The sequence below is a fragment of the Paramisgurnus dabryanus genome, chromosome 15 (assembly GCF_030506205.2).
Source record: "Paramisgurnus dabryanus chromosome 15, PD_genome_1.1, whole genome shotgun sequence".
NCBI lineage: Eukaryota > Metazoa > Chordata > Actinopteri > Cypriniformes > Cobitidae > Paramisgurnus > Paramisgurnus dabryanus.
Genome location: NC_133351.1, coordinates 1,291,690 through 1,304,168, shown reverse-complemented (window position 1 = coordinate 1,304,168; position 12,479 = coordinate 1,291,690). Strand labels below are relative to the sequence as shown.

Genomic DNA, 12,479 nt, shown 5'->3' with positions numbered 1-12,479 from the left:
AACATTCAGCAAACTTTATTGAAAAAAATCTACATTATCTGCTTATATGAATGTCCTGTCCTTCTTGATTATAAAAGTTATTGTAAAATCCACCATTACTTGCAAATGAAAGTGAATAAGGATGATATTGTTTTAACGTCCCTTAGATTCAGTGGTTGTCGACAGGTTCAGAATCTCGATACGCTCTTTTGAATGACAGCATGTTAAACTCATTTACTGAATTTCACTTCCAAGACGATCATTCCAGAGTCTCAGATATTACACTGTCTGACATAAATTTGCTATCTTTGAACATGATCTTATATGGAAAAACAAATGTGTTTATAACTGAAAGAGTTTGATCATGTATAAATAGATTAGATGCTTATATCAGGGGCGTCCCTAGACCCCTTTTACTGGGGCACATGCCCCAGTGTAAATCTTTTGTGCCCCGGTGTAAATCTCAAGTTTAAATTTGAGCAGTTAACTAATGTATTCCTTACAAAGGTTAATTCGCGCACAACCACATTCAAAAGGTGACGTCACGCGAGTGAGTTTATTTAAACATGGTGAGACTAAATTCAGTTTCTAAATAATTACTTAATCTTATTTTAACTCGATCATTCAGGGCCGGACCGAGGCATAAGCGAACTAAGCGGCTGCTTGGGGCCCCGTGGCCACCAGGGGGCACCCAATCGTTTTATTTTTACAATTAAATAACTTGAACAAGTAATATAGATGAATGAATTAATGAATGAATGAATACGAATGAATAATTAAAGACAAAAAAATCTGATTTGCAGACAACTGCTGTGTGTCTGCAGTGTTAGCGTTTGAGTCATGCAATATAGACACCTCACGTGCATGGAGACGCGTTTCAGATAGCAAGCGAACATGACATCTTTCTGTTCTTAACAGGGCACATACAAACATAATGATTTCCACAATATTTTTTTTGTAATAAAAACATTTGTTTATGTCTTTTTATGTTTATGTATAGATTAGGCAGAAACCAGGTTTGTGCTTATCTTTAAAGGGACACTTCACCCATTTGCATAAAGCTTTGTATAGTTAGAACCCCAGTCATGTTTTTGAATGATCATGCATCATTTTCTCAGTTGTCACTGAGACAGGAGAAATACAGACTTCAGTGTTGCACTTCCTTCTTTCAATGATGTAAAAATCATCATTTTGTATCATTGAAAGAAGGAAGTGCAATATCTTTGTTGAGGGAGTGAGACTACAAACACCCCTTTTCTCGGTCAAATAGGCACCAAATTCTAAATGTATGTTACATTTCGACTACACATATGACACACTTTCAATAAAGATTAATGTTTACGGGTGAAATGCTCCTTTAAAGGGACAGTAACCTCAATTATTACATGGCTCTCTGGAATGCTTGATTCTGATTGGTCAGTTGAGACATTTGCAGGTTCGTTCTTTTCGAATAATAACCGCTCCAAAATAATAACGCATAGCCGGTACTACTTTTACGAGTAAGATCGCTCCGCGCCAATAAAGATTACTGTTTGTTTGGCGCCATCTTGTGACAAACACTGGACAACCACGACAAGACACAGAGAGCTTACTGAGACTGAACTTGACAAAGTAGAGCATGACAGCTACGAAGCCAACACACAAAAAATACAGAATGGGCATTAAAACTTCTCAAAGACTGGCTAAAAGAGAAAAAAATGGAGACAGACAAGTATGAAGCAGAGGATCTTAATAAGGTATTACGATCATTTTATGCATCTGTGCAAAGTTTCGCGGAAGGATAAAAATGTTAATTTAAAACAAATATGCCAATAAAATGTTTCAAATTCATATTCATGTCCAGTTTTTTTTCTTATGTGACAAGTAGCCGTGTAATAAGCGGGATAATGTAGAGTCAGCCGGTAGTTATCGGGAAATAAGCCCCTTCAGTGTGATACAAGACCCTCCGCTTCGCATCGGGTCCTGATCACACTGTCGGGGCTTATTTCCCGATAACTACCGGCTGCCTCTACATTATCCCTTACTTAACCTACTCAAGTCTGTGTCATTAATGTTAATCAAACAATCTAAGACAAAGAGAAAATCACTTCTGTAGCTCTAAAAAAATAATAATATTTAATTTATACAATAAAGACAGTGTTATCATTCGTTTGATTTGATTACTGTACCTAATGCTAATTTTAGCCCTTACGTAATGTTCAACTTTGTTCTTTTTATAAATGTTTGTCATTTCTTTATAATTTTATAAAAAAATTGGTGAGAGGGGGGCCCCCAAACATATTCTGCTTAGGGCCCCTAAGAGTCTTGGGCAGGCACTGCGATCATTATTGGTTTCTGTAGATGGACATCAGAAATGTTTTGTGCAAGCAGGGAAAGGGAAGCAGAAATGAGAGATGATGAGTTTAAGGGAGGTAAGACAAACTACATCCTCACCCTGTCAGGTCTCAAACATTAGAGGATATCTCAGGAACACCTCTTGTCAAGTCTATATTGCATTGTTGCTGAGAAAATCAACACATGTGTTATACTGTTCTGTATTTTCAGATATGAAAATAATATTTAGTTCACTAATATTTAAAGGAATAGTCTACTCATTTTCTATTTTAAAATATGTTATTACCTTAACTAAGAAGAGTTGATACATCCCTCTATCATCTTAGTGCGTGCACGTAAGCGCTGGGGCGCGCTGCGACACTTCGATAGCATTTAGCTTAGCCCCATTCATTCAATGCTGCCATTTAGAGATAAAGTTAGAAGTGACCAAACACATCAACGTTTTTCCTATTTAAGACGAGTAGTTATACGAGCAAGTTTGGTGGTACAAAATAAAACGTAGCGCTTTTCAAAGCGGATTTAAAAGAGGAACTATACTGTATGGCATAATAGCACTTATGGGAGTACTTCGACTCGGCGCAGTAACACTCTTCCTCTCCCATTATGAGAGGGAGAAGGGGAGCGGATTTTTCAGGCGAGTTGAAGTACTCCCAAAAGTGCTATTACGCCATACAATATAGTTCCTCTTTTAAATCCGCTTAGGAAAGCGCTACGTTTTATTTTGTACCACCAAACTTGCTCGTATAGCTACTCATCTTAAATAGGAAAAACGTTGATGTGTTTGGTCACTTCTAACTTTATCTCTGAGTGGTACCATTGAATGAATGGGGCTAAGCTAAATGCTATCGGAGTGTCGCAGCGCGCTCCAGCGCTTACGTGCACGCACTAAGATGATAGAGGGATGTATCAACTCTTCTTAGTTAAGGTAATAACATATTTTAATATTGAAAATGAGTAGACTATTCCTTTAACTCTAGGACACTACATAAAGCAGTAACTATGACTGAGATTATTTAGCAAATACTCTTGTAAAAATATTCCTGTAAAAATAAGTTATTAATCTTTGCTATCATTGCATAATGTGGTAAATATTTCTCTGCTCTCATTATTTCCAAACATTTTATGCCCTTTATGCCTTCAAACATGTTAATAATGTTAGGTATGATGAAGATTATACTTGTATGTATGTATCTTTCGCAGTAACTGTTGCACTGCATAATAGTGGGTAAAGCAGAGGACATTGTATAGAAGTGTTGCACACTTCTTGCACACAGCAGGCTTTCAAAAAAAGTCAGCAAAAAATAACGGGGCCTGTGCCCCAGTAGAGCTTTATGTCTAGCAACGCCCCTGGTTTATATCATACATGAGATGAGAAACAGCAGAATGAAAGTGTGTTCACATCAACAACCTCATACAGAGATCTCACAACTTTAAATCAATGAATCTCTGAATTAGTGCTTTGCGATTGACAATTATAAAATCTATATTCACTACAGACACATAGAATACAGTGAAAAAGTATGTCAACCTTTTGGAATTTCATGGTTTTCTAAATAAATGTATCATAAAATGTGATCTGATCTTTAAGTCAAGGGTATTGACAAACATAATTTGTCTTAAAATAATTACACAAAAAAAATTCTGATCTTTTTATTGAGAAAAACTAAGAAAAACCTCATAGTGCTAGTGGCACACATAAGATATGTTTGGAGGTGTGGACTACAGCTACTTTGACTGATAAAAAAACTCAATCTTCTGGCTCTGCACAGGTACAACACACTTATGTGAGCCATGCCTCACCAAAAAGAGCTTTCAAAAGGAGCCACCATCAAACAATTGTTGCTTTACCTAAGCTGGAAAAGGTTACAAAGTTATTTCAAAGACTAGTTATTAGTTATTCATTCTAAGGGTTCACTTACTTTTTCCACTACCATTTTGAATGTTGAAAGAGTTTGTTCAATAAAGACATGAAAGATCAAAATTTTTTGTTAAATTATTTTTAGACACTGGAAAGGAATTAACTTAAACCAGGACTAGGCCTTAGTTTAATTAGGAAATGTAAATCGTTTTAACAACACTAGAAAAAAATTCCGTAAAAATTACAATGTTATTGCAGCTGGGTTGCCAGTTATTTACCGTAGATTTACATTTATGTTATTTACTGGCAAGAGTTTGTTCAAAGTTAAATAAATTGTAAATATTAACAAGTCTTTATCTTTACAGAATAAAACTATACAATTACAGCCTCATGCAAAGCATTCTGGGAACCAGAATTCATCATCAACCTTTTTCTGTTTTTTGCTTCAGATTTTGTTTCCCAGAATGTTTTGCTTGATGCTGTTTTTTTAGTTTTAGTCTGTAAAGACAAAGACTTGTAAATGTTTAATGTTCATTTAACTTTGAACAAACTCTTGCCAGTAAATAACATAAATGTAAATCTACGGTAAATTACCGGCAACCCAGCTGCAATTTCTATGGAATTTTTTTACAGTGAAGGGCGCCTTACTAAAACATTACTTGTGTGCCATTTGAGGCAAAACAAAGAGTACTGATGTATTTTAAGATATGTCAGTGCAAGTTGTTTTCAGTTTGGACAGCTCTTACATGTAGTCTAGTACTAGTTTAATCCCTGTCCGGGAAACCGCCCCATTTGTCAATACCCTTGACTTAGATGAAAGTTAGATCACATTTTGTGACAAACTTATTCAGAAAACTAAAGGTTCACATCCTTTTTCTTGCCACTGTATATATGAGTTTTTCAGCCATTTGAATCTGTTTTCCAAAATCCAATTTGTAGCATAAATCCCTGTTAATAAAAAATCTCTAAACAGACATTAACAGATATAATCAGTTTATCCCATCAGATCTCTGTTGGGAAATGAAATGATCTCATCCGCTCATGCACAATGTCATTGTACTGACCACAACAAATACAATAAGTAGGTCATGAATGAAGCCAGAATGAGACAAACACACCCACAGAGAGAGAGAGAGAGAGAGAGAGAGAGAGAGAGAGAGAGAGAGAGATTAGTATTACTTACATTACTGGGATATGCTGTGTGTCCACAAACCAGAAACCAAACAAAGATGTTCAGACAGAAGCATATGAAGAACAAAACACAATAACCTTACATGCGTGTACAGTAGAGTGTTGTGTTGTGTTGTGTTGTGTTGTGTTGTGTTGTTCTGCCTCCCATCAGTTGTGCCCCTCCTAGTAATCCATATGCTCAGATAAGCATGAAACACTGGCAGCGGGGGGACATCATGCAGTGAACACCCACTAATAGATTAAATGTGCTGTTGGCCATAACCTCCCGAAAACAAAGAGTCCTGCTAATAATGATTCATCTGTGAAGAGTCCAGAGCAGTTAACCGAGCAGAGACCTCCAGATAGATGACTCTTTATCAGTTTTACTCTCTACGATCAGAGGCTTATAAAGTTGTCTTATAAGGGTGACAAGTTGTCTTGTTGGCTGATTTGTAGCAAAACCTCATACAGTAAATCATTGAATCGCAGCTGCATGCAGCAACTCCGTGTCACAAAAACGGTGCTACTCACACAAAGCACACAGCGACTCCAATTAATACTGATTTCAATATGTGATTTCTGCTTTATTCACATTTACATTTATGCATTTGGCAGACGCTTTTATCCAAAGCAACTTACAGTGCATTAAGTAAGGGATAATTGACGACGGGCCATTGAACTATAAAAAATAATGCACACCCAAGGTGCAAAGTTACACGGCAGGTGTGCATTATTTTCAAATAATTCAAAGGACCGGAGTCAATTATTCCTCTTATGTCATGGTTACCACAAACATTGCTCTGCTGCCTATTTTTAAGACATTTGACAAGTTAGGTGTGTAGTTATCAGAAATTAATGCATACCCACAGAACATTTCTCAGCCAATCAGAATACAGCATTCAACAGACCCGTGGTATAAAAGCTATTTGATCATTATGTGTGTTTCCTGGGATCTAACCCACAACATTTTGCACAACAATGCAATGCTCTACTACTCATGAACACTGTTGGGTAATAGTTGTTAGATAAAAAAGTCAATAAATAAATATAGAGTTAAGTAATTTTTTGTCCATGATAAGTGATTTACAGTTAAACTATTTTGCATTGTCCATGATCTCAATTGGATTTTTTTATCAAATTTGTTGCGATGCATTATGGGAAAGATTTTGTTGATAAAGCATCAATAATAGACACCAAGAATATATTACAAGCACTATACAGTTGTGTTAATGTCAGATATATTTGTTGTTGCTGTTAGAGCATAAATAATAGCTAAAAACTATAAAGCTCAAAGTTCAATGCCAAGCGATATTCATTTATATAATTCTCTTTTAAAGCACTATAGAGAATGGCCGGTTTTCTCAATCTGGCGTGACCTTTCTGGACAACGTGCGCTAAACTGTTGTCCAATCACAACACACTGGACCGGCTACAAAATCAGAACTTATTACGAATTTCTGAAGGAAGGACTTCATAGAAGAAGGAAGACATCAGCCCGTTATTATGACAGTGGTAGAGAAAAGTAAATTGTGAAAAATACTGTCTTTTTTCAAACACAAAACATGAACACATGTTATATTTTGCACCATACACAATAAATGCTTTAAAAAAAAAAAAAAACGGGACCTTTAATGAGTATTTTGTTCTGTGCATGCAGTTGACTTGTGTTCTTCTGACAGCTTTATAATTAGCTGGCAATGTCATATGAATTAACAGTCGACTGTACAGCTTTAAGGGATTTGTGACCACTGACCGCAAAACTCATTCTTATTTCTCGCATTCAAACCACATACACAACATCCACACAGTCTCAACCTCCACAGACCCACAGCACATTCACTTTAATTAATGATTCCTCAAGACATTCATTTTTCTAAAGCAAATTATAAAAATACTGATCAATACAGTTATGATGATTCGTCTATGAAGAGAATAAAACTGAACCAGTCACAACCCTTAATGAGATATTCAGATAGTCAAGAAATACAAACTGTTAGTGATTTCTGCAAGTTACACATTATTTTACTGTAATATGAACTGTATATACAGTATTTTACTGTATTTTAATGTTGCATCGTGGGAAATATCCTTTTTTACACCAATAAAATGTACAGTAAATTAAAATGACTGTATTTTAATGGCAGCTGGTGCTAAATAAGTTTAATATGCAACTAAATTTTACATTTAAATATTTAGACACATACAGAACACTTTTGTGCAACTTGATCTCACAGAAAGTAGTTAAATTATTGACACAACATTTTATAAATTTGTTTGTGTCCATGGCAAGAAATTCAGCTTTTTTCGTGCCTTGAGCACAAATGTCTTTTTTGTAATAAAATTTCTATAAATAATTTCTCGTGTCAGTGGCACAACTTTCTTTTTCGTGTCATTTTATGTATTGTTTTCTCTTTTTTCCATATTTTTTAATCATTGTCATTTGGGGTTGTTGTTAGATTTGGAGTTTGGGTTAGGATCTACTTTTATTTATTGGTTTCGACATGTTTTTCTTCGGCTTTTAAAACTATTCTCGTCTGGAGTTGTAGTTTGAGTTGGGGTTTGGGCTAGGATGTCTTAAAATGTAACAGAAAGTGATTCTAACCCCAACCGCAAACAACAATGTTAAGAAAATCGGAAAAAACTATGAGAAAACAATACATAAAATGAAACGAAAGTCATGCCACAGACATGAGAAACTATTTGTAGAAATTCGTGCGAGTTTCACGAAAAAGACATTCATGCTCAAGGCACGAAAAAAAATTAATTTCGTGCCGTAGACACAAATAAATTAATAGAATTTTGCATGTCTATAACACGACTTTCCATGAGTTTGGTATCCTTACATTATTCAGCCAAAGGGGGCGCTCTAATGTTGATGGGCAAGCTCTACATATATAATAAGCTTTTTTATATACAGTATACTATTATTGTATCTAAATATTGATTTAAAATGTACAAGTTGTGAAAATTCAGCACAGATTTTTTTTTATATAAATTATCAGAGCAAATGCATGACAGCTGGATTATTTAACATCGGGTTGTCTTTATAGAATGTATGTACATTTTTTGTATATCCCCAACTTTCACAAATCATACATGTTTTAGGCAGTTTTAGCACAAATACTATGGTCTTGTAGAGGCATCAAAACAACCAAACAAGAACTGCTTTAGTAATCTGAGAGGAATAATTGACTTTTAATGAAGAGAAATAAATGACTTCTAACATTTCTATCATCCTCATCTTGTCTCTTACCTGCTTCTCCATACTGCTGTGTCCATCCATTTCTCATTAGATGTAAGGCAGGCAGTACCTGAGAGAGGTGATTGTTGAAGTAAACATGCAGTAGTCTTTCTGTCTCTCTTTCTTATTATCTGGGTGTGTTTATAATACTGTACATACCTCTGGAGAACATCTGCACAGCAGGTTAGCACAGGAAAAGAAAGCCCAGTAATCTTCATCACACTTAACCCTTAATGTCTTACAGATCACAATAGACACTGCTGAGGATTCAAAGGCTTTTCAATGAACAGACGTCGGCCTCAAAGGTTCATGTGTTGTGTTTCACAGGTTTGGGGTCTTTCTTGTTGGGCTGGAAAGTATGAATAAACAGAATTAATAAAGACATCTGCTATACGCCCATATATTCATGGTTTACAAGAAATAAAGATAGACTGTGCTGTATAACAGTGGTTGAAGTAAAAAATAGACACTACAAACAGCAGTCCCAGTCATTGAGGTGGTCAGAGGAATTCCCCTGCTTTCTAAACCAATGGATCATGATACAGACTCACCCTTTATAATTATCATTCATCTTCATGTCAACTCATTTCCAGAAGCTCTGCAGATGGCCTGAGGGAGCGAAAAAATTATAAGAATCATAAGCAATCTATATGAATTCATTATTAGCGCACAACATACTCTTAGAGATTTGTCAGATTTTTATGCTTTTTGATTTTTGTTTATGCTGTGTTGGTTTGATGATCTTCACATCTCTACAGATCTCAATCTTACTCAGTTTAAGTGATACATGTGTTTTAATCAGATGAATACATTACAGCAAGTACAGATATTACTGATCATCATCCCAGACAAATTAAAATGTGTGTTTCTTGTATTTATTACATTGTATTTCATTCGTTCTCTATATTATACAGCAGTGTTTCTAATAATAGAAGTATTCATAATTGTCATAGTATATGAGAGTGAAATATGCAAGCTCGACAACACCCAAAATTATTAATATGAGACGGACTGAATGGGAAACCTGCAAAAGCAGATGATTTACTGGCCTAACACATAAAAAACACTATAGGGCTAATATTGTATCATGTTTATAAAAACATTTAAATGAAGTCGAATTATAGAGATGAGCGGGGCATAAACTAACGCAGGGTTAATTGTAACACAGCTACTTTACATATTTCTACAGGGCTGAGCAATCGGTGGTTTTGGTATTTTTCTCATACTGTCAGAAGATCTCCTATGATTTGTGAAAAGTTTTGATGTGTTTTGGTTAAGATATTGAACAAAGAGTGTTTTGGAGGCATGGAAGTAAATTTCTTCATCTTATGTTTTTTTGGGTTGGGTGTGTAAGTCACCAAATCCAACCTTATATTATTTTAATCACTGTCTTGTTGCCTAAAACATACAGTAACAGCATTTTTAAAACATGTCAGCAACTCCTAACTGATAGCTGATTGAAAACATTTTTACACAGCGGGGTTAGTTGTCACACAGTCTCAGGTATACAATGATACTAAAACAATATAAATACTGTTCATCAAAATAATAACTGTTAATACATTATGAGAGGACATAACTCACTATTAGGATTTTTATGAAAAATCTATTGCTGTATAACATAAGGATGTTTAGATGAAGGATGATGGATGGATGAATGTGTGAATAACTATCTATTATAGGCAGATATATAATCAATATTCACCTTTAGTATATAGACAGAATTTGATTGAATTATTTGTGTTTAAACTAAATTTTCTAGCAGGTGTTACAACAAACCCTATGGGGTAAGTTGTAACGTTTGCACTCCTGTCAATTTCTTTGCTATTGTATGATAACGGTAGATCTCACAAACAAACAGTGGTTATTTGTAGCAGAGATGTGTGAGTTTATTGTGTAAAAAAAGGATTCATATAAATCTTTTTTGAATGATAGAGTAAAGGCCAAAAAGCATTAGGTTATGCTAAAAAGCTAAACAAAAGAGTTTTGTGTACATTAAAGACTGTATTTAATGTAATATTTAAAATAAAAAGAATAAATACAAACATGTGCATGCATTTGACTTTATTTCCTCTGTACAGTCACAAAGAGCTCAAGAGTCCACAGCGCTTCACTTGAAATAGAAAAAAAAGGAAATAAACAACAAAACCACACAGAAATAAAAAAGTTGTTTGCAGCTTTCAAGCAACCAATTACTGCATTCAAGCTCAAAACATCTGGCATTGTGATTTTCATGGCCATCCTCTCATGCTAGAATAATGCTTGTTTGTGAGAAGACACAAACTAAAATAAGATTTAAACCGAGTTTGAAAAAATCATGCAACCTCTAGTGTACAAATAATACAAGAATAAAATAAATTATCTATTCAGATTATTCATGTTTGAATGTGCATCATATGAGGATGTGCTTTATTCTCTTTAGTTCACCTGGACAGAAAGTCTTATATCTATTTCACATCAATCCCACAATCCACCTCAACAACACAATGTTCTCAACACCCCAGTGTCGTGTGTGGAAGTTGAAACTCCAGAATGAAAAGTTTCAGTGCTCTCCAACACCAGGCCCGGTACTAGGCTTGCTGGACTGGGGGGGCAGTCAGGATTTTTGGGTGGGCAGCCATTTCTCGACTAAAATGATTCATACACTAAAATTATGGATGTTTCAATCCAATATTACTTTGCATGTCTTATAATAAAAGGCAATTTATATGTCATTTTGCACGTTCACATTTTAAAAGTAGATGCAATTAGATTAATGATTTATAATGTTATAATGATTACACTAGTTTGACACATTTAGTCACAGTTAATGAAATCAGGCAAGCAGGTGATATAAATATAAAGCTGTACATATAGCTATATTTTATTAATGTTGTTTACACTGCATTTAATCTATTATTTTACTTATAGATAAATTAAAGCCATTCTTATACCTACCCTACCCAACATATGCCTTTATTCTAAATAAACACTTGTTAGGAACTTTATTTCCACTTCTCAAACATTTTCTTCATGTAAAATAATGTATTTTCAATGTGATATATGTGATAAGCTGTATTGTCATTAATTCCTAACCCTATCATTGCTGCTGCAGCAACCTCAAATATCACAACAAAGCACAACGCTTTAAATAATATATTGTTGCATCATGTAAGCAATTTGACATGCATGACAAATTCGTCAAAGGTTATCCTGTTTGCCTATAACAGCACCAGACAAAAGCACAAGCCCTAAAATACTGTAAGTGTGATTTGCGACGAGATCAAAGATAAATCACACTGCTTTGTTTATAACACAGCAAATTAGATATTATAATACAACGCAACATTATAAAATACAACGTTTTACCTTACGATGACCTTGCGGAGTGAAAGCTCCTCCTGAACTTAAAAGTCTGTAGATTTTTGCGTGTGAAGTTTTTCTCAAACGCGAGCTGAATGAGCTGACGAATGACGATGAGAAAACCGCTAAAATTTGATTTTAAAACTGCACTGCACGCGATGCTCAGCTGTTACAATACTGTATATTTACTGTATAACCATCTTATATCATTTATATCTATAGTATGCCACAACCAAACTGCATATTCTAATTTTAATAAACAGAACTACGTCTAAAACAAACACATTAAATGCTGCTGGAGACTTGCCATTGGCTGTTGTATTTGCATGAATAAATAATGAGGTGAGTCTAAGAAAGGATAAGGGGCTATTTTGGGCATGTTTTACTATAAAAAAGTTTTAATTTAATATGTGTTGGGTTATTACGTTTATGTAATACTAAATTGCATTGTTTTTGATATATATTTTAAAGATGCGTTTTTTTTAGTTACCGTCATAAAGAACAGTAGTACTTTTCCTGTGACTTAAATACTGCTGAAAAGATCTCTAAGGTTTG

At 34.7% G+C, this 12,479-nt stretch overlaps 1 protein-coding gene across 1 annotated transcript in view; it reads right to left on the bottom strand.

Moving 5' to 3' along the window:
- mid1 (midline 1) overlaps positions 1–8,696 on the bottom strand; it is a 38,206-nt gene extending 29,510 nt beyond the window's left edge. Inside the window, exon 1 of the mRNA XM_065252389.1 lies at positions 8,595–8,696. The gene's annotated coding sequence lies outside the window, so the exon portion shown is untranslated. The remainder of the gene's footprint in view (positions 1–8,594) is intronic.
- Between the last annotated feature and the right edge of the window lie 3,783 nt (positions 8,697–12,479).